Genomic DNA, 22260 nt, shown 5'->3' with positions numbered 1-22260 from the left:
TCTTGACATTGCCAACATTGAACATTGCTATAGTCCCACTCCCGAGGTGGTGGCCTTTGTCGCAGTTGGGGGTCAGGAGGAGAGCGATACCACGGCCGTGATGGAGATGGCCTTCCCTGTGGTTCCTCTGTTTGCCACATGGGGGGTCTTGCTGAGCATTGACATGGGGGCCCGTCTGAGGGAGTTGGTAACGGGTTCCCAGCAGCAGGAGTCTGTACCCTACTCTGCACCTGGCTCAATTGTTGGGTTAGCGCATCTATAGTACGCTGCATTTCTCTCATCTGGGCCTCTGTCTCACCCCCTACAGCATTGGTCATCACCCTTCCAGCTCTCTGCATGGCGACCTGACCCACCTCTGGCTCCTCCATTTGAGTCCTGGCGATGGTCTCCTCCAGAATCTGGACGAAGGTCAGGGTCTTGTCCGCCAGCACGCGGTTCTGTAGTTCCCGCCTCACCGTACTCAAACATAATCCCCGAATAAAATAGTCCCTCAACAGCTCGTCATCTTCCTCAGGGGCACGCTGGGCGTGGGATTCGGCCCTCCGGACATCAGCTAACAACCCCTGTAGTTCATTAGCATACTCAGGGACGGTCTCCCCCTCCCCCTGTCTCCGATTAACAAACCGGGCAAGTAAATCAACTGACGGGGCACGGTTCCCGTAAACCTTCTCCAACCTGTTTACTATGTCTGTCACCGTACTCCTCTGGGACTCTGGCAGTAATGTGATTGTCCGTCGGGCATTCCCTTCCAGAGCATTTATCGCTACCTCCGGTTGGAGTTCGGGGGCTAGATTACACAGTTTAATCGCACTCCTCAGTCGTTCAGTCCAATCGGTCAGCAACATGTTATGTCCGTCAAATTTAGTCAGTTGGTTTAAGATGGCACCTGCTGGTAAACACCTGACTGGGGCTGTCGGTGCAAGGGTAGGTGCAACAGGCGGGAGGACAGCACCTACAGCCACCCCGCCATTAGGCACACGGTCCGCGTCCACCAAGGGCGCGTCCCCAGATGCGTTGTCCATGTCCATGGTGGCACCGTATCCTGCCGACTACGCCAAAAATGTAAGGGGGGAGGAGGAAGGGAAAGACACGGCAGCCGACTGGCTACCGGGGCTCTTGCAGGAACTTTTAGGATACAGCGGTTCCACGGACAGGCACAACCACACCAGACACGAAGTAAGAAATATAAATTTTACTCTATACCCTTTTGGGGTGAACTCCAGGCTAACAGGCCTGATGAAATCAATAATTACAAGACACTCAGCCGAGGGCTGAGACCCCTGAGTGACACTGCACCGTGACCTAATATGTCAGAACTAGTGAACTATGCCTTTAACTAGCGGCTACATATATATAGCAGCTGCAATTTACCTATTAATACCAAGCTAACAAAACAATGTAAGTATGCAGAGGAAGATCACCTGCGGTGTCACACTGGGGTTAACAATATCACAGTTTACTATTTAACTTACCCACTCCCCAATATCCACATTTCAACACACTACCCCAACCCTGCAGGGAAGACTTCAGCAACCGGTTTTGTTTTATCAGAAGTTGGTGCTTAGCTGCACAAGTCTTAGTGAAACAAATAACTCCTCTTATGACATACTTCTGGTACTATAATCCAGGATATAGTGTCTCTTTTGAATAGCAGGACAACACGTGCTGTATCTCCGTTTGGATAAAACTCGCTTTAAAGCAAAATGGCCGGAACCAGTCTATGCTAGGTTTTTGGCGCCAAAAAAAAAAAAAAACTATTTACTGCGTGTATACACTATTCACCCTTATGAAAGGTGAATCGGAGCTCCGCTTACCCGGGTTAGCAAGGGGGCGAACAGTCAGATGGACTTTCCGAAGGAAACAGGAATTTCTTTGCCTCCAGGCAACTGGAACACGGTGTCACAAGGGCTGGTCCTTCTTGTCATCCGCTCCGCGGCGTCTGCACAGCAATCGTCTCCAACTCTCCTGACATGGGAACCAGCAACAGGTTCGGGCTTCTCCAGAGCTGGCCCTGACCTGAAACAAGCGTTGCAGGGCAGCGGATGGCAATGGATTGTCCCTCAGATCTCTCACTGCTCACAGCCAGCTTCTTCTCCCCCACTACAGCAGTCCACTTCCTGAACTCGTCACTTCCTGGTTTTTCCTTTACCTAACACAGCGGCATCTTGTGGTCAAAAAGAATTACTACAATAGAATTTTTCATTACAGAAACATCTCCTTTTACCACTGCTATTATCACATCACACACTTGTCAGTGAGAAGTGTTCTGAGACTGTATAGCATTAGTCACCCCGTGACACCTCAATCACGCAAAACCCGCTCGACCGATTTGGCTGAAAGTTTCCACAAACATAGTTAATACACCCGATTGCGCAATAGGCTACTTTTCGTCACAACAGCGCACATACGTTTGTGCCAGGACCCCCACAAAACCCAAACTCACACCACCATCTCTGCAATCTCACACACTTTGGACCATAGCAAGCCACAAAATTCATATTACCCTCTGCAGCCTAGCCCCTAACCCCACACAATCACATATACATATACTTTACCACTTTGCCCCTCCCCTTAACGATACTCCAGGAGGCTCTCTTTAACGCTCCGGAGCAGCCATGTTTGCCGACCCCCACCGCTCTGACAATCCGCGACACCGCCCACCCATGTCAATACCCCTAGGAAGTCTAATAAATGCAAAAAAAAAAGTTTAAAAAAAAGTAAAAAACATATAAAAACAAATAAAAAGGATTAAAAATTCAAATCACCCCCCTTTCCCTAGAACACATATAAAAGTAGTTAAAAACTGTGAAACACATACATGTTAGGTATCCCCGCGTCCGAAATCGCCCGCTCTACAAAGCTATACAAATATTTTTCCTGTTCGGTAAACGCCGTAGCGGGAAATATGGTCAAAAGTGCCAAACCGCCATTTTTTCACTCTTTTCATTCTGATAAAAATTTGAATAAAAAGTGATCAAAGCAATAACATTTCCCGAAAATGGTAGAACTAAAAAGTACACCCGACCCCGCAAAAAAAGACGCCCTATACATCCCCGTACACGCACGTATAAAAAAGTTACGGCTGTCGGAATATGGCGACTTTTCAAAAAAAAAGTTTTAACACAGTTTTGGATTTTTTTAAGGGGTCAAAATGTAAATAAAACCATATAAATTTGGTATCCCCGGAATCGTAACGAAACACAGACTACAGAGGACATGTCATTTTGGTTGCACAGTGAACGCCGTAAAACCAAAGCCCCTAAGAAAGTCGCAGAAATGCATTTTTTTGTCAAATCCACCCCATTCAGAATTTTTCCCCTGCTTCCCAGTACATTATATAGAATAAATAAAACCTTACCCACGCGTGTATATACCCACTGCTACAATCACCGCAGACGAAGTCGCGGGTACCAGCTAGTTTTATTATATACTGTAAACAGGGGTGAACCTACCCCTTTTGCTGCCCGAGGTGAACTACAGAAAGCCGCCCCCCCCAAGAGGGGGCAGAGCGAAGGGGCGTGGCCAAGCGAAGGGGCAGGGCTTAGCGCTGTTCGCAGGCAGAGAGCAGGCACGGAGATGACCTGCTCTCTGCTTGAGCGTGAGGGGAGGCTGCTGGAGCAGCGCTGCTCCAGTGGCCTCCCCAAACCACCGCTCGACAAGCTGTCCTGGACTGGCTTAGGTAAGAAAAAATGCCGCCCTCCTTGGGGCCTGACAGCGCCGCCTGAAGCGCTCGCTTCAGGTCGCCTCATGGGAGGTGCGGCGCTGACTGTAAATGCAGTAGGACACTTGCTGATAGGTCCCTGCAAAGAATATCTGTCTTCAGGTTCACTAGCAGAAATAATAAAGGGTTTGTAGGAATGTTTAGAGGTGGTCTTCTTTTGCTTTAGTTTAGCATTAACAATCATCAAAATCCCGTATATAAGATTGTCTTTACAAGATTATATTGACAATGTAATTACAGCTTACTCCAAAGACTTCTTCACACTGCACCTGTAGTGTCTGTTTAACATACACACTGGGTAAAGCTCCTGGGGTGCACCTTAAACACACTCATGGTCTCCCATTCTACTAATGGACACCAAAAGAGCGTTATTTTGTCTTCCATAAGAATACTTTTTATTAATTATTCTAATATACAGTCATGGGTGACAGTGGCATCCATTAAAAATATACATCTAAGATTCAGTTCTAATGGAAACCTTGTAGTGACAGTGCAAAGCGCAATGTAAAAAGAGCCTAAGGTAGCAGTATTCAGGAAGAGCATTAGATGATTTGTGCGTTCACCTTTCTGTCTCATTTGAAGACTAATGTATCCAAAAAACGTACTTATGGTCACATTTTCATGGGGTATTTGGTATACAAAACTTGCCTCCTATTAAAAGTACAAAATAAAATCCTTAAAAGAGATGGCTAGGATTTTTTTTATGGCCTATTCTAAGGATTGACCATAAATAAATAATCAGTGGAAGGCTGACAGATAGCTCCTGCATGGGCCAGTTGTAAGGGGCTCCTTCCAACATCTGTATTACACACAGCACTGAGGTAGAAGCAGTTGGCTTCAGCCCCTGTATGGTGGATGGAACCCATAATGTAGTTAAGCTCCCACTGACTTCTCTTTCTTAGTGGTGACCTCTTCCCAAGTGGTCACCACGGAGGCCTATAATCATAGGCTTGCAGCAGTCACCTCGCACAAATGGGCTGTTACTACTGACATCAGACATGAGACCTCCACACAGTAGCCAATGCTGGAAATGGAGGAAAGGGTAGAAGTGAGTACATTTTTATTATTTTACTGCCCCCATTTGCTGTATCTATGAATATCAAAGAATACTTATTTATTGATGACTTATCCGTAAGATAATAAATTAAAGCTTCCCTGGACCTCCGGATGATTAACTGTTTGAAGAGACTGCAATCTTTTCTGCACTTACCAAACACAGTGCCATACATATGACGTCACATGGCCTGTGAAGTGTTAGTGATGCTCATGTAACACTGATACCTCTTTGGTATGGAACTTCATTTGATGTCCTATCCATTTAAAAGTCCTGGAAAACCCCTTTAGGCTAAAGCCCCACATTGCGGAAAAGTTGATTTGTGTTGCAGATTTTGCTGCATTATTTTATATGGGAAATATAAAGGAAGCTCTGCTCTTGTACTTCTCCCTTCTGCTCAGTTAACTTCTGGCTTTGGAACAAAACAACCACAGCAAAATCTGAAACAAAAAAGTAGCTTTTCCACAACATGGGGCCTCAACCTAAAAGGGTTTTCCAGGACTTTTAAAAATTGAAAAGCTTCACAGAAATTTTACAGTAGTCAGATTCTCTGGAAGAGTGAGGGAGTTCATGGAAAGTGTTGAATAAGACATCAATTACTGAGTACCATAACTGAGAAGGAGAAGCAGCAACTAATGCAACCAATAGTTTCCATACAAAAAAGTGATCCTAATAATATGATAAACCATCCTAATTGTAATGATAAGAGATGAGCGAGTAGTATTCGATCGAATACCTCGCTCCCACAGGAAGTGAATATTTGATGCCCGCTTACACACATTCCTATGGGAGCGAGGTATTCGATTGAATACTACTCACTCATCTCTATGGTCACTGGTCATTACAAAAACAACCATAATGAAATCTGGTGTGGAAGCACACCTAGAGCAGTTGGGTTATTGCACAGAGGGCTAAATCCAGGGGCATAACTAGGAAGATGGGACCCCATAGAAAGCTTTTAACAAGTCCTGCACAGGCCCTTTACATGGTATAAAGCCCCCTTTACTAGCCCCAACACAGTGTAATACACCATTTACAGATCCCCACACAGTATTTTGCCTCTTCAATTGGCCCCTATACAGTATACTGTTCCTGTTTCAAAGCAACCCATACAATAAACTATTCCTGTTACAAGCCCCCCATAATGTATACTGTCCCCATTACAGGCCCCCTTACAATAGGTGTCCTTGTTGCAGGCTCCCAAACATTAAATTTGTCAAGACGGATCACTGCTGGAGGACAGCTTGTGGGTGGGAATGTGAGAGAAATTCAGAGAGTATATAGCTAACAGGATGTCAGCTGGTTTGGTGAACTGGCACACACTACAGCGAATATTTGGTGAGTGGGATCCAGGGTTTTGCAGTGACAGGCAGTGCATCCTACACACCAATAGACTGCGTATGTTGTCTATTAACATCAAGATCTGCTGTACTATAACTGTATGGAAATCATAGTGTGAAGCCACGTGTCACATGTGTCCTTTCTTCGCTAGTGAGACTTCCAGGTGTCTCAGTGGTGGCTCTATGAGGGCCGGACAGTGGAGTAGTGCCTCAGGCACAGTAGAAGTTTGGTGTTGGTTGCGATGTGTGCCATTTTGTCATGATCTCCAAGAGCAGTCCAAACAGAGAGAGAGAGAATTTATAACAGTCTATAGAAGTCCATGGCTAGTGACGTCAGAAGTAGACACTAGACCAAGCCAAATAACAGGGGGAGGCTGCTACACTGAAGAAGACATGCACAAAAGACCCTTTCAATGTTTTACTGCCTTCATATGCCTAACATCAGCCCCCTGATGGAACACCAAGTGTGGTATGTTAAAGGATTGATCAGGGTTGGGGGGAACCAGTGACAGGAGAAGAAATCTGACCCTGCAGTCTAAGGCATCCTCTCCAGAAATGTGGTGCCAAGCATAACCACATAGCTCCATTTCACATACAATAGTAAAGTCTACACTGCATGCATTCAGATCAGATGAGAGTCAGAGCTAAAAGCACTTTTATTGATTGTATCATGCAGATCAAACTAATTTGGGCAACAGCCCAAGTCCATAGCACGCTGTTGCACTAAGTAAATGTTACGAGAAAGCCACCCTGGGCTGTAGTCACTGTACCCCCATATACTGCATAACCATTAGTGTTCGCTGGACTACCTAGAATATTTTTTACAATTCACTAGCTGCAGCATCCTGTGGGTACATACACTATATAGTAAAATATTAGTTATATGCATCATTCTTTTCTGGGCATCTTGTGAATAATTTAGTCTGGTGTTGGCTAAAGCTTGACTGTATAGATGGGGAGTGTCAATTCATCTCCCACAAATAGACTCAGATGTTGTATACCTTTCATTCCAATCTAATAAACTTTTCATTTTAGATTAAATTTCTGTGTCATATTGTATTATATTGAATTCATTCTCCTGGCTTGGTATGGTACCGTTAGGATACTTTTCATCAAATTTTTCTAGTTACCCAAGCCTAATAGACATACTTTTGGGTCAACAGGGACATTGTGATAATATCTAGAACCTATTTTTAATAGGGACCCAATTTTGAGCTTTCCTACAGCTTATGCAATATGAGAGCAGGATGTATACAGGTAGTCCTCGGGTTATGACGGTCTCCGGTTAATGACGTTTCATGGTTACGACAAGAGATGAGCTAAAAAGTAAAGTTCCCTCGTAACAGAAAGCTGCCAGCACTCCCGACTAGCAAGGATGATCCTGCGGCAAATCAACGCTGGTTCTGCAGCAGGCTCGTCTTTGCTCGTCGGAAGAGAGCTGGCAGCTTGCTGTTACAAGGGAGCTTACTTTTTCTTATAGGAATGAATTGACCAGTGTTGATCGGCCAGTGTACAGCATTCGGCCAATCAATGCTGGTACTGCCGGAGGCTCGTCTGTGAGGAGGCGGAGTCTAAGATCGGACCACAGCAGTCTCCATTGTGGTCCGATATTAGACTCCGCCTCCTGGCCAGCGATCATGGGCTGAATGCTGTACACTGGCCAATCAACGCTGGCCAATGCATTCCTATGAGAAAAAGTAAGCTCCCACATAAATGCAAGCTGCCAGCTCTCCCTGTACAGTACGTGATTTAGTCTGCAGTGGCTCGGAACCGAGGAAGACTGTACTGTACTGTATATGGTACAGTCTTCCCTGGTTCCAAGCCGCTGCACACTAAATCACATTGATCCATTCCTACGCATCGTCGTATGGTATGTTTCCGACTTACGGCGAAATTCGGTTTACGATGCCGCGTAAGGACGGTTCAACGTCGTAAGTCGAGGACTACCTGTACTGCATCTTGGGCAAAAGATTATTATTATCATGCTTAGTAGTAGAAGTAATACAAAGTTTATCACTGTTAATTCTAGTATCTCTCTCCACTGATCCTCAAAGACCGCAAGTCATTTTCCCATTTTCTCAAAATATTCAGAGGAAGTGAATGTATGTAGATCAATATAAGTTGTTTCTAAATATGAGATAACCCCACGAGGTATAGACAAAGTACACAAAGTGAATAAGTTAAGGTCATCATAGAAATTGGTCTTCAAAGTCATAGAGTAAACCCGTGTAGGAGATCGTAGTGAGTATTGAGTAGTTTAGAGGGATAAAATTAGGTCACAATTGTTTTAAATTATTATTTAAAATTATTATTCCCTGTCTGCCCTGGTTGAAGAATCCTTCCAACCTAAAGATTTCAGGTACTTTGGGGTTATGCCCTATACACCATATGGACAAAGTGTTGAGGCACATACTCATTGCACCTACAAGAGCTTTTATGATATCCCATTCTAAATACATAGGCGTTAATATAGAGTTACTCCCTCCTTTACAGCTAAAACAGCTTCCATTCTTCTGGGAAGGCATGTTTTTGGAGTCTGTCTGTGGTAATTTTTTTTATCAGTTTTTATTATAATTTATCCAGAAGAACATTTGTGAGGTCAGACGCTAGAGCTGCACTATGCAAGAAGCCCTGGCTTGCAATCTCCATTTTAGTTCATCTCAAAGGTGTGCAGTATAGTAACATTTCATCATAACCTTCTGTCAGATGTATACGGTGGGAGTTTTCATCCAATGTATACGTCTAATGGAAGATTCCACTGTACACCACTGTATGGCCAAACATTGTCATGCATCTCCCATTGGCACAGTTATGCAAGGCCCTGTACTGCCTAAGGAAAGGGCCATGGACTGAAGGGCATGAGAGATGTAGTTTTGATTTGAAATTGGTGACGTTTTATAAACAAAAAATGGGGAGGGGGAGCAGGAGTATAAATACTGTGAGGGGCCGTAGGCCTGTGTCTTACCCTCTACATCGGTGTGAGGAACACCCGCCCACCCTGCCCCTTTTATAGATCCTGTCTCCCCTGGTATTTTTTCGTTTTCTCTGTTTTTTCTTTTGTTTTTTCAGGTTCCTTCCCTATTGGCGGGAGTCCATGCCCAAGATGGAGGAAATCGAGGTCCTTCATGCCCGCTGATCCACAGCGGGGCATTCTGGCAGGAGGAAGAACACCAACAGTGAAGAGATTTGGGCATGGCCGTATGTGTATTTTGGTTATTTTGTTTTGGTGATTCATGTTCTTTGGTTGAGTGTTAAATTATGTTGGTCAATAAACTGTGACCAACCCCACGTTACCCACATTTAGGTCTCTGTTGTTGTTATTGATAAATTGGTAATATAAGGGGTTTAATCATAACTAAGTCACCAAGGGGTTTACAAGGGGTTCATAAGTCCATTCAGTCTTAGGTATACTCATCAGTGGTGGTCAACTGTACAGAAAAGCACAGTTACATTAAGTCTCTGGGACAGGAACTGTGGAACAACTACCCCAAACAGGTATATTATCTGTCACAAGACTTCTTTTTAGAGAGCAGCCTCTAGTTACTTAATGTAGAAGTAGACCATACCTTTTATAAACCTGTCTGGAGAACACTTGTTTACATACACATAACCTCTAGTGAACACAGTGCACCTTACATTTACAGTGGCTTGCAAAAGTATTCAGCCCCCTGTACTCTGATGCCCCTAAATAAAATCCAGAGAGCACAATTGCCTTCAGAAGTCATTTAATTAGTTAATAGAGTCCAGTTGTGTGTAATTCAGTCTTAGCATAAGACTCTTGTTTTGTGAAGGCCTCAGTGATTTGTTAGAGAACCCTAGTGAACAAACAGAAACATAAAGACTAAAGAACTCACCAGACAGGTCAGAGATAACGTTGTGGAGAAGTTTAAAATAGGGTTAGGTTATAAAAACATATCCCAAGCTTTGAGCATCCCAAGGAGCACTGATCAATACATCATACAAAAATGGAAAAAGTATTCTACAACTGCAAACCTACCAAGATATGGCTACCCACCTAAACTAACAGCTCAAGGAAGAAGAGCACTGATCAGAGAAGCAACCAAGAGGCACATGGTCACTCTGGAGGAGCTGCAGAAGTCCACAGGGAGAATCTTTCACACGACAACTATAACTCATGTACTACACAAATCTGGCCTTTATGAAAGAGTGGCAAGAAGAAAGTCCAGACCTAAATCTCATTGAGCATCTGTGGCAAGACATGAGAATTGCAGTTCATAGACACTCTCCATCCAATCTGACTGAGCTTAATCTATTTTGCAAAGAAGAATGGGCAAAAATCTAGATGCGCGAAGCTGGTAGAGACATACCCCAAAAGACTTGCAGCTGTAATTGTAGTGAAAGGGGGCGCTACAAAGTATTTATATAGGGGGTTAAATACTTTTTCACATCATACTTTTCAGATTTTTATTTGATTCAAATTTTGAAAGCCATGTATCATTTTTGTTCCACTTCACAATTATCTGCTACTTTGCGTTGGTCGATACCTAAAATCTCAATAAAATACATTTAAGTTTGTGGTTGTAAGGTGAAAAAATGTGAAAAAATTCAAGGGGTATGAATAATTGTGCAAGTCACTGTATGACTGCATAACTCAGTAAATTTTCCATTCTTTTGGATAGCAGTCACATTGGCTGTCACCAAGCATATCTGCAGTGTAGTTGATTTCTGGATGAAATGTCTTTACCATAAACTTGATACCCTCGGATGTGTTATCTGGTGTACTGAAGACCATGGTGGCTTCCACTGTTGAGCTCTCGTGTGATCAGTTGTTATTGATGGAGGCCCAGAAGCAGAGTTACTTTTCCTTTCCAAAGTAGTAAAATTACAAGCAAAATTATTACATGAAGCCGCAGGAAATCAATTATCATCCTTGTTCTGCACTTACAAGGGCTTGCTCCCAGCTTTTTCCAGTAAATGTTTGCTGTATCCAATATATTAGGTACCCAAACAGAATGACATAGACAGCTGCTTTAAACAATATCAGAAAACAATACATATTGGCAAAGGGTGCAAGATTGTGTTTTGGACCATCTGAAGGTTTTCGGCCCCTATATGATCACATATCAGTTATGTTTGTATGTCAAGCCCAGCAGTTACACCCTGCTGATAACACTTTCAGAGGTTTGCAGATACTGCAATAACAGGTGTACGGTTCTAGAAGGATGAACATGGTTGCAGATGTGTACAGGAATAGTTCTGAGCCAGCCGTGTATGATGTGTGTTTCCTCATGGCGAGGTGGAGAGGTTTTGTGGGTAATGTGGGGGTTGTGAAAGTGGAACATCTGTGAGGACGGAGTAGTCAGCTGCAACCGCATCTGTTACATTCCGGTATAACTGCTCTGGGCTCCACCAGAAGGGTCCGAAAAGATACTGGTTACTAAGGAAGGCACAATTGCTGCTTACAAGGTGGTTAGTCACAGATGTAGTGAAGATCTGTAAAAACTAGAGATGAGCGAACAGTGTTCTATCGAACACATGTTCGATCGGATATCAGGGTGTTCGCCATGTTCGAATCGAATCGAACACCACGTGGTAAAGTGCGCCAAAATTCGATTCCCCTCCCACCTTCCCTGGCGCCTTTTTTGCACCAATAACAGCGCAGGGGAGGTGGGACAGGAACTACGACACTGGGGGCATTGAAAAAAATTGGAAAAAGTCATTGGCTGCCGAAATCAGGTGACCTCCATTTTAGACGAATAGTGGATTTCAAATCCGGGTCATATGAGAATGTGAACTTTGTGACTATGAGACAGGGATAGCTGTACAGGCAGGGATAGCTAGGGATAACCTTTATTTAGGGGGGAATGTTATTAAAAATAACTTTTTGGGGCTCTATCGGGTGTGTAATTGTGATTTTTGTGAGATAAACTTTTTCCCATAGGGATGCATTGGCCAGCGCTGATTGGCCGAATTCCGTACTCTGGCCAATCAGTGCTGGCCAATGCATTCTATTAGCTTGATGAAGCAGAGTGTGCACAAGGGTTCAAGCGCACCCTCGGCTCTGATGTAGCAGAGCCGAGGCTGCACAAGGGTTCAAGCGCACCCTCGGCTCTGATGTAGGAGAGCCGAGGGTGCACTTGAACCCTTGTGCACCCTCAGCTCTGCTACATCAGAGCCGAGGGTGCGCTTGAACCCTTGTGCACACTCTGCTTCATCAAGCTAATAGAATGCATTGGCCAGCGCTGATTGGCCAATGTATTCTATTAGCCTGATGAAGTAGAGCTGAATGTGTGTGCTAAGCACACACATTCAGCTCTACTTCATCGGGCTAATAGAATGCATTGGCCAGCGCTGATTGGCCAGAGTACGGAACTCGACCAATCAGCGCTGGCTCTGCTGGAGGAGGCGGAGTCTAAGATCGCTCCACACCAGTCTCCATTCAGGTCCGACCTTAGACTCCGCCTCCTCCGGCAGAGCCAGCGCTGATTGGCCGAAGGCTGGCCAATGCATTCCTATGCGAATGCAGAGACTTAGCAGTGCTGAGTCAGTTTTGCTCAACTACACATCTGATGCACACTCGGCACTGCTACATCAGATGTAGCAATCTGATGTAGCAGAGCCGAGGGTGCACTAGAACCCCTGTGCAAACTCAGTTCACGCTAATAGAATGCATTGGCCAGCGCTGATTGGCCAATGCATTCTATTAGCCCGATGAAGTAGAGCTGAATGTGTGTGCTAAGCACACACATTCAGCACTGCTTCATCAAGCCAATACAATGCATTAGCCAGTGCTGATTGGCCAGAGTACGGAATTCGGCCAATCAGCGCTGGCCAATGCATTCTATTAGCCCGATGAAGTAGAGCTGAATGTGTGTGCTAAGCACACACATTCAGCACTGCTTCATCAAGCCAATACAATGCATTAGCCAGTGCTGATTGGCCAGAGTACGGAATTCGGCCAATCAGCGCTGGCCAATGCATTCTATTAGCCCGATGAATTAGAGCTGAATGTGTGTGCTAAGCACACACATTCAGCACTGCTTCATCACGCCAATACAATGCATTAGCCAGTGCTGATTGGCCAGAGTACGGAATTCGGCCAATCAGCGCTGGCTCTGCTGGAGGAGGCGGAGTCTAAGGTCGCTCCACACCAGTCTCCATTCAGGTCCGACCTTAGACTCCGCCTCCTCCAGCAGAGCCAGCGCTGATTGGCCGAATTCCGTACTCTGGCCAATCAGCACTGGCTAATGCATTGTATTGGCTTGATGAAGCAGTGCTGAATGTGTGTGCTTAGCACACACATTCAGCTCTACTTCATCGGGCTAATAGAATGCATTGGCCAGCGCTGATTGGCCGAATTCCGTACTCTGGCCAATCAGCACTGGCTAATGCATTGTATTGGCTTGATGAAGCAGTGCTGAATGTGTGTGCTTAGCACACACATTCAGCTCTACTTCATCGGGCTAATAGAATGCATTGGCCAATCAGCGCTGGCCAATGCATTCTATTAGCGTGAACTGAGTTTGCACAGGGGTTCTAGTGCACCCTCGGCTCTGCTACATCAGATTGCTACATCTGATGTAGCAGTGCCGAGTGTGCATCAGATGTGTAGTTGAGCAAAACTGACTCAGCACTGCTAAGTCTGCATTCGCATAGGAATGCATTGGCCAGCCTTCGGCCAATCAGCGCTGGCTCTGCCGGAGGAGGCGGAGTCTAAGGTCGGACCTGAATGGAGACTGGTGTGGAGCGATCTTAGACTCCGCCTCCTCCAGCAGAGCCAGCGCTGATTGGCCGAATTCCGTACTCTGGCCAATCAGCACTGGCTAATGCATTGTATTGGCGTGATGAAGCAGTGCTGAATGTGTGTGCTTAGCACACACATTCAGCTCTAATTCATCGGGCTAATAGAATGCATTGGCCAGCGCTGATTGGCCGAATTCCGTACTCTGGCCAATCAGCACTGGCTAATGCATTGTATTGGCTTGATGAAGCAGTGCTGAATGTGTGTGCTTAGCACACACATTCAGCTCTACTTCATCGGGCTAATAGAATGCATTGGCCAGCGCTGATTGGCCGAATTCCGTACTCTGGCCAATCAGCACTGGCTAATGCATTGTATTGGCTTGATGAAGCAGTGCTGAATGTGTGTGCTTAGCACACACATTCAGCTCTACTTCATCGGGCTAATAGAATGCATTGGCCAATCAGCACTGGCCAATGCATTCTATTAGCGTGAACTGAGTTTGCACAGGGGTTCTAGTGCACCCTCGGCTCTGCTACATCAGATTGCTACATCTGATGTAGCAGTGCCGAGTGTGCATCAGATGTGTAGTTGAGCAAAACTGACTCAGCACTGCTAAGTCTGCATTCGCATAGGAATGCATTGGCCAGCCTTCGGCCAATCAGCGCTGGCTCTGCCGGAGGAGGCGGAGTCTAAGGTCGGACCTGAATGGAGACTGGTGTGGAGCGATCTTAGACTCCGCCTCCTCCAGCAGAGCCAGCGCTGATTGGCCGAATTCCGTACTCTGGCCAATCAGCACTGGCTAATGCATTGTATTGGCGTGATGAAGCAGTGCTGAATGTGTGTGCTTAGCACACACATTCAGCTCTACTTCATCGGGCTAATAGAATGCATTGGCCAGCGCTGATTGGCCGAATTCCGTACTCTGGCCAATCAGCACTGGCTAATGCATTGTATTGGCTTGATGAAGCAGTGCTGAATGTGTGTGCTTAGCACACACATTCAGCTCTACTTCATCGGGCTAATAGAATGCATTGGCCAGCGCTGATTGGCCGAATTCCGTACTCTGGCCAATCAGCACTGGCTAATGCATTGTATTGGCTTGATGAAGCAGTGCTGAATGTGTGTGCTTAGCACACACATTCAGCTCTACTTCATCGGGCTAATAGAATGCATTGGCCAATCAGCGCTGGCCAATGCATTCTATTAGCGTGAACTGAGTTTGCACAGGGGTTCTAGTGCACCCTCGGCTCTGCTACATCAGATTGCTACATCTGATGTAGCAGTGCCGAGTGTGCATCAGATGTGTAGTTGAGCAAAACTGACTCAGCACTGCTAAGTCTGCATTCGCATAGGAATGCATTGGCCAGCCTTCGGCCAATCAGCGCTGGCTCTGCCGGAGGAGGCGGAGTCTAAGGTCGGACCTGAATGGAGACTGGTGTGGAGCGATCTTAGACTCCGCCTCCTCCAGCAGAGCCAGCGCTGATTGGTCGAGTTCCGTACTCTGGCCAATCAGCACTGGCCAATGCATTTCTATGGGGAAAAGTTAGCTTGCGAAAATCGCAAACTGACAGGGATTTCCATGAAATAAAGTGACTTTTATGCCCCCAGACATGCTTCCCCTGCTGTCCCAGTGTCATTCCAGGGTGTTGGTATCATTTCCTGGGGTGTCATAGTGGACTTGGTGACCCTCCAGACACGAATTTGGGTTTCCCCCTTAACGAGTTTATGTTCCCCATAGACTATAATGGGGTTCGAAACCCATTCGAACACTCGAACAGTGAGCGGCTGTTCGAATCGAATTTCGAACCTCGAACATTTTAGTGTTCGCTCATCTCTAGTAAAAACTAATGTAAAAAAGATGGTATTTTCCTAAGATGTTGCCTTCATCCTCCAAAAAAGAGGAGCTTCCACCCTTACTGTAAGCATAAGTCTTTGGAATAGTCAAATAATCAGTACAGCGCCATGTTCTTATTTACTATGGTGGAAAACTTATTTTTAACTGCTTGAAAGCCTGTCTACTCCATAAATAAGACTGTTCCACTTGGCTGGATGGCATATTTTTCTATAGACAGATGGAGATAAGCAGTTGCCAAGTACCTTTGCTGTTGCTTGTCTAAGAAGGAAAAATAAGTAGAATTAGATGGGACAAAAATAAAAGAGTTATGCTGCAATTTTGGGAAAAAAATTAAAGGTCCCTTAATAGTTTAACGGGTGCCATAATAATATTACTCATCTTATGGGTGCAATGATGTCAGCTAAACGGTCTGTGTTCTCATTGCCCCCTGTGAGGCTTCTTGGCACTCATTATAGTTTGCAGGTACCATATGACACTTTTCCACATAAATGTCCAATCTGAAACAAGCTGAACATTTTGAGGGAAATTTAGTAGGGCAAATAGAAGATTTCTGTCCTGGGGATCAGTTGCCTTCAGAAAGGTGAGAAATAAGAATCTTAGCAGAGTGCAATATTAATGTGAATACTCTTACTTATATGGGGCTTATTTTTAAATTGGGTGGCTACTAAAACTACTGTTTGATCACCGTAGGTTATTACCATTAGATAGGATACGTAGATGCATTTACTATATTTTTACTTTTCTCAGCGTCTCACACCTTCATTGTCCTCAACAGGTTAATTTGTGTAAGAGATCATGTGCTACAAACTACATATGTTGACACACTGGGCTGTGCACACATATAGATGTTGACACAGATTCAGGGGAGCTGGGAGTAGACAGCTGGGAGATGAATCTGTATTTGGCTGGCACACGGGTTCTAAGCGGGCAGAGTCCGGCAAGGGACAGATGGCAGGTGGTAGAGCCTTAAACAAGCTTGTTTTCTGAATGTGACATCGGGCATTTGGACTGACCACAGACAGCAGAAATGTCACTCCCTCTATTAAAAGACCAAGCACAGGAGAACCCCGGGGAAAGTCAAAGGGAAAGCAGAGTGTAAGGGGTGGAGGATGAGCAAAAACAAACTTTACACTTGTAAAATAGTATTATAGTATTATAGCAGAGCTACATGTTGACGTATTATAGGAACAACATTATTATTAACAGATTACTTTAACAACTATTGTGGATACAGGTGTGCATACATGGTAAAGGCATAATGATATAATAAATTCTGTTGTTTTTGGGTGGTCAAGACGTCATAAGTCTGTTCAACTAATAGTCTGACAAACTAATTTGATTATCATCATTACATTAACACATGAAATATCATTTGTCATGCACATATACTATTAACCTGTCTTCTCAACAACTAAAAGGGGTTATTCCACGAAAAATATTTATCGTCTATTAATAAGATAGAGGATGAATACCTAATCGGTGGGGGTCTGACTTCTAAGGCTCGCACTGATCCTAGGAACATGGGGTGCTTACCCAATTGCAAATCCAGTCTGACCATAGCCAGGCTGAATATAAGTGCGTTGCTCGGTGATCGGCACTCTCATGGGTTTGTCTGTACACCAAGCGACAGGCCTACATTCAACATGGTTGGGATCAGGCTAAATTTGCAATGGGGGCAAAACGCTACCTGCTCTCAGGATCAATGGAGGTTTCAACAGGGTCTTGACATTTACCAGACCATAGAAAGTTTCTGCATTTATGATTGTATCGACTGGCAACCGGACAAAAGATAAAAGTAAAAAGACTGTCACCATTAAGATGGTTAGGGAAAAGGTTTAGAACTGTACAAAGTATTTATTTATATTTGCTAAATTATTTAACTTTTAATTGTCTACATATTTAAATCTGATTATGTTCACGGGAAAAACTTTTAAGGATAAAGACACACATCATGGCCATGGCAGCCACTAGATGGGCAACTAACTTGCAGATGTTTTCTGTTTCAAGTGTGTCCTTACTTTTGTCAGGAATCTCAGGCTTATCCAATTAGCAACTGAGGAGGCAAATTTTAATTGTCTTCCTCCTCAGCCAAGTGCCTGGTATTTGGTTGTACCTAGTGTGGCTGTTACATCTTGATTGTGTGTACTTGATTTCTCTAAATTGACCTTTGGCTTGTTACTGGGACTCATCTTGTCTTCTGATTTTGGCTCTGACGTTACCTCTCAGAACTGACCTTTGATGTGTTGGTGAAAATCCACTTGTCTCCCGATTTTGGCTCTGTCATTACCTTACAAACTGACTCTTGGCTTGGATGTTCACTCTCCTGATTTATTCTCCTGGTTCTGATATGCCTTTTAAGGTATTTTGGGTTCTGATTTGACTTCAGTTTGTGGACTGTTTATGTCTTGTACCAATTTTTGTGGTGATAACTTGGGCCCCAAATTCAGCACAGGTCCAACTAGCTTTGCAGCTGGATCTGGTGAAGATGTTTGGGTGTCTATGATCTATCTCTCAGACGCTAGGTTCACACTAGCGTTCTCCTGTCCGTTCTGAGCTTTCCGTCTTCTGCATGCCAGAAGTCGGAAAGCTCAGACCGGGTCCGGCCGTGAGCGGCGGTGAGCGTTTTAGGCTCTCCGCCGCGAAACCGGATTTTTTTATCCGGACACAGAGTACTGCATGTCCGACTCTGTGTCCGGATTATAAAACCCGGTTTCGCGGCGGAGAGCCTAAAACGCTCACCGCCGCTCACGGCCGGACATCTCTCTCACCCATTCAAATGAATGGATGAGAGAGACTCCTGCAGGTTTCCGTCTCCTGCCTCTGTTTTAGGCAGGAAACGGAAACCTGAACTACGGAGACCCGAACGCTGATGTGAACGAGCCCAGAGCTGTATACGATTTAAGCAGCTAGTTCTACTGCTCTCTGTTGTCAGTCAGTTCCTGCAATTTCTGATATTTGCTCCAGAGACTCTATCATGATAGCAGTTCTTTAATAGCTATTTGCCATTATGGAACATGTGCAGAAACTCGCATGTCAGATGCAAGTTATTGCCCAGCTGGTTCAGGATTTGGAGAGGGTTCAAGATCACAATCTCAAGTTTCATTTGCTTCCGCTGTTTCCAAGGAACCCAAGATAAATCTTCCTGACAGCTTTTCTGGAGATTGCAATCTGTATTTTCGGTTGTAACCCCATTCTTCAGGTGATGATCAGCAACTGGTTAGCATTATTTTTCTCCTGCAGGAAGACCCCCGAGCATGAGCCTTCTTATTAAATACCCATTCCCAGGACCGTTAACCATTTTTTTTACGGCTCTGGGACTACTCTACGATGAACTTGATCTCACATCTGTGGCTGAACCCAATCTGCTTTCTCTCTGCCAAGGTCATCATTCATCTGTGTATTACTGTTCAGACTTCAGAAGGTGGTCATTTCATTCTCAGTAGAATGATCCAGCTCTCCTCTGTTGATTTAATTAAGGCCTATCTGACGCTATAAAGGACTTGTTAGTAAACTATCCACAACCCAGTCAGTGTAACACTTCCCAGCGTACTGTTAAATTTACTACACCTCTGGTAACTATTGTTGTAGGTAATTATACACATTATACATTCAGAGTTGTTTCTTTGAAGACTTACCTACATATTGTTTTGAGGTTTCCTTGATTACAGATACATATTCCAATTATTGATTGGAAATGGGGATGTGAATAAATGGAATTCTGAATGTCTTAAATCTTGTATATCTCTGACCATTGCTTCTGTTACTCCGTTCTTGCCTATAATCAAGATTTTGCTGACATTTCTCTGAGTCTGGGGCTGATTCACTTACAACTTCCTAAGGATCGATTATACAATCTCTTCACAATTCTCAATTGATTTCTAAAAAATTTGTAGATCGAAGACAATCAGCAGGTTCTGTTTTTGCTGTTGGGAAAGAGTGTGTTTCTCAACAAAAAATGTGTCTTAAGATTCCATCTCCCATGTTTCTTGGTCTTTGTGAAATTCTGAAGGGGGCTAGAAGGGGGCTACTGTCAGAAATATCAGTGTAGCTACTGGTGCTTTAAGATTACTATGCCATCCTGGCAAACTTCTGCAATGTTCAGAGTTCTTCTAGGCGTATCCAATTAGTTAACTGAGGAGGCATGTTTAAACCCTGTTCTTCCTCAGCCAGGTGCCTGCTATTTCCGGTTATATCCTGATCATGTGTACTGGACTGCTCTACACTGCCCTTTGGCTTGTTTCTGTTAATCCACTTGTCTCCCAATTTTTGCTCTGGTGTTTCTTCATGGACTGACTTTTGGCTTGAATGTTCACTTTCCTAATTTATCCTCCTGGTTGTGATGTGCTTTGTAAGGTATTATGGGTTCTGGTTTGACTTCAGTTTGTTTAGTATTTATTTCTTGAACCAGTTTCTGTGGTGATAATTTTGGCCCCAAATTCGGCAAAGTCCATCTGGATTCTAGGCTGGCTCTATCAAAAACAACTTTACCCTAAAGATGATCGTAATGACTAATATAATGAGACTCTTTGGTTCTAGAGTCAGTTTCTGTCATTGATGTTCTTTATGCCAACTTTAACAATATTTACTGAGCTCATGCAAAATTTTAAAAAACAAATACGTTACACAAACTAGTAATGCAGTGAATAGTTTTAAAGGAATTCTCTGGTTTTGTACAAATAACATGTACATTATGTAAACAGACATACCCTGTGGGCAGATTTTGGGATCCAGGCTGCTTAGAAACAGACAGAACTTCATCTTGAATAAAGCTGTTTTATACTCCTACTAATGGGAGTGTGTCTGTGAGGAACGAGATTCCCAGCCTTTTTCCTGGTAATTTTGGCAGATCTAAGGTATTTCTGCTGTATTCCTGTGACTTTGGTTTCTTCTTGACCAGTCGGGCACTGGTCAGAGATTATTGTGGTCATTCCAAGTGAAAGTATTTGTTCCAGGAACGTGATCCTTCTGTATATTTTACCCTCGGAACTTTACCTATTATTTACTAAAACTAGATATGCCAAATTTATCAAAGCAGTTTGTTGGCTATTAAATTTGGTTCATTTTTAAACAATTGTGTTTATGGCGTATACATTTAAGAATAATTTTGGAGCTTGTTGATTAGAAGAACTGTACCAATGTGCTTATTTCAGTACACCTAATTTAAAGGGGTGTCTTAAGGATAGGGCATAAGTATCACATTTGTGGAGTGTTGACACCCAGCACCCCCACTGATCAGTTTTTATGGTTGCCAGATCTGCACAGTGTACAGAGTCAGAAAAAGATATCTCTGATTACTGTGCAATGGCTGTGTTGGAATACTGTCTCTCAGCTTTCATTTCTATGACTAGAAGTGATCCTGACTGTTCCTTAACAAAATTGAGTGACACAAGACTGACACTTGGTTTATACTACTGTCTTTGCTTAGATAAGCACAAATTTACATGTATCATATTGGTCTTATTAATGGAGTAGTTGGAGAAGATATCTTATATATCAATCAATTATATGGCTGACAGCTATCTTATGTCTACTCCCAATTTAATGGGGTATGGCAAATGATAACATATCTTTCGCTATGCCCTCACTTAATCATGAGGGTTCACCCATGGCCATATTGGGTGCATTACTGGCCCCTGGCCTGCAAAGTGTTTGATGTATAGTGATACTATGCAGAGAAAATCTGAAGGGATCCTATACTTTATCAATCACTAGGGTTCACCAGGAATCAGTAGTGTCTGAAGAGATGGACCATCAACAGTAAGTGATGTAGATAAGAAATATTTATTTGGATTGGAAAAACTGGTAACAAGTAGACCAAGGAGTTATTTTCTGCCATTTTAAATCACCATTTTTTTCCATGTGGCAGAAATTAGACCTTACGTAGATTTAAGAAAAAAACCTAATCGACCCAAAGAAAAATGCCACAAAAATATGTTGCATTTACTACATTGCCCCATTGAGGTTTAGTGTAACCTCTGTCTACACCAAGAATGAAACACTGTTAAATACATTATTAAAACACACACAAAAAAAACCTAAAAAATGCTTGGTGTCAAATTAGCCTTGAGGGTTCCCAACATCAGGCAATCCCTATTTCTTAGGGCTCATTCACACTACGTAAACGTCAGCTTATTCTGAACGTAAAACACGTTCAGAATCAGCGGCGTATAAAGCAGTTCCATTAATTTCTATGGGAGCCGGCATACGCGCGCTCCCCATAGAAATGAATGGGCTGCTTCTTTCACCACAAGCAGTCCCATTGAAGTGAATGGGAAGTGCCCGCGTGTAAGGCTCGGCATGAGCAGAGCTAGCCGTACATGCCAGCACTTCCCATTCACTTCAATGGGAGTGCTCGTAGTGAAAAAAGCAGCCCATTCATTTCTATGGAGAGTGCTCATATGCCAGCTCCCATAGAAGTGAATGGGAACTGCTTTATACGCCGCTGGTTCTGAACGTGTTTTACGTTCAGAATAAGCTGACGTTTACGTACTGTGAATGAGCCCTTAGAAGGTCCTATGGACAATAGCTTTTTACAAAGACTTTTACTCCTCGATATCCACCCACAACAATCAGCTGTGGTCTGTC

Source organism: Leptodactylus fuscus, chromosome 7 (genome assembly GCF_031893055.1).
Source record: "Leptodactylus fuscus isolate aLepFus1 chromosome 7, aLepFus1.hap2, whole genome shotgun sequence".
NCBI lineage: Eukaryota > Metazoa > Chordata > Amphibia > Anura > Leptodactylidae > Leptodactylus > Leptodactylus fuscus.
This window is presented reverse-complemented; position numbering follows the sequence as displayed.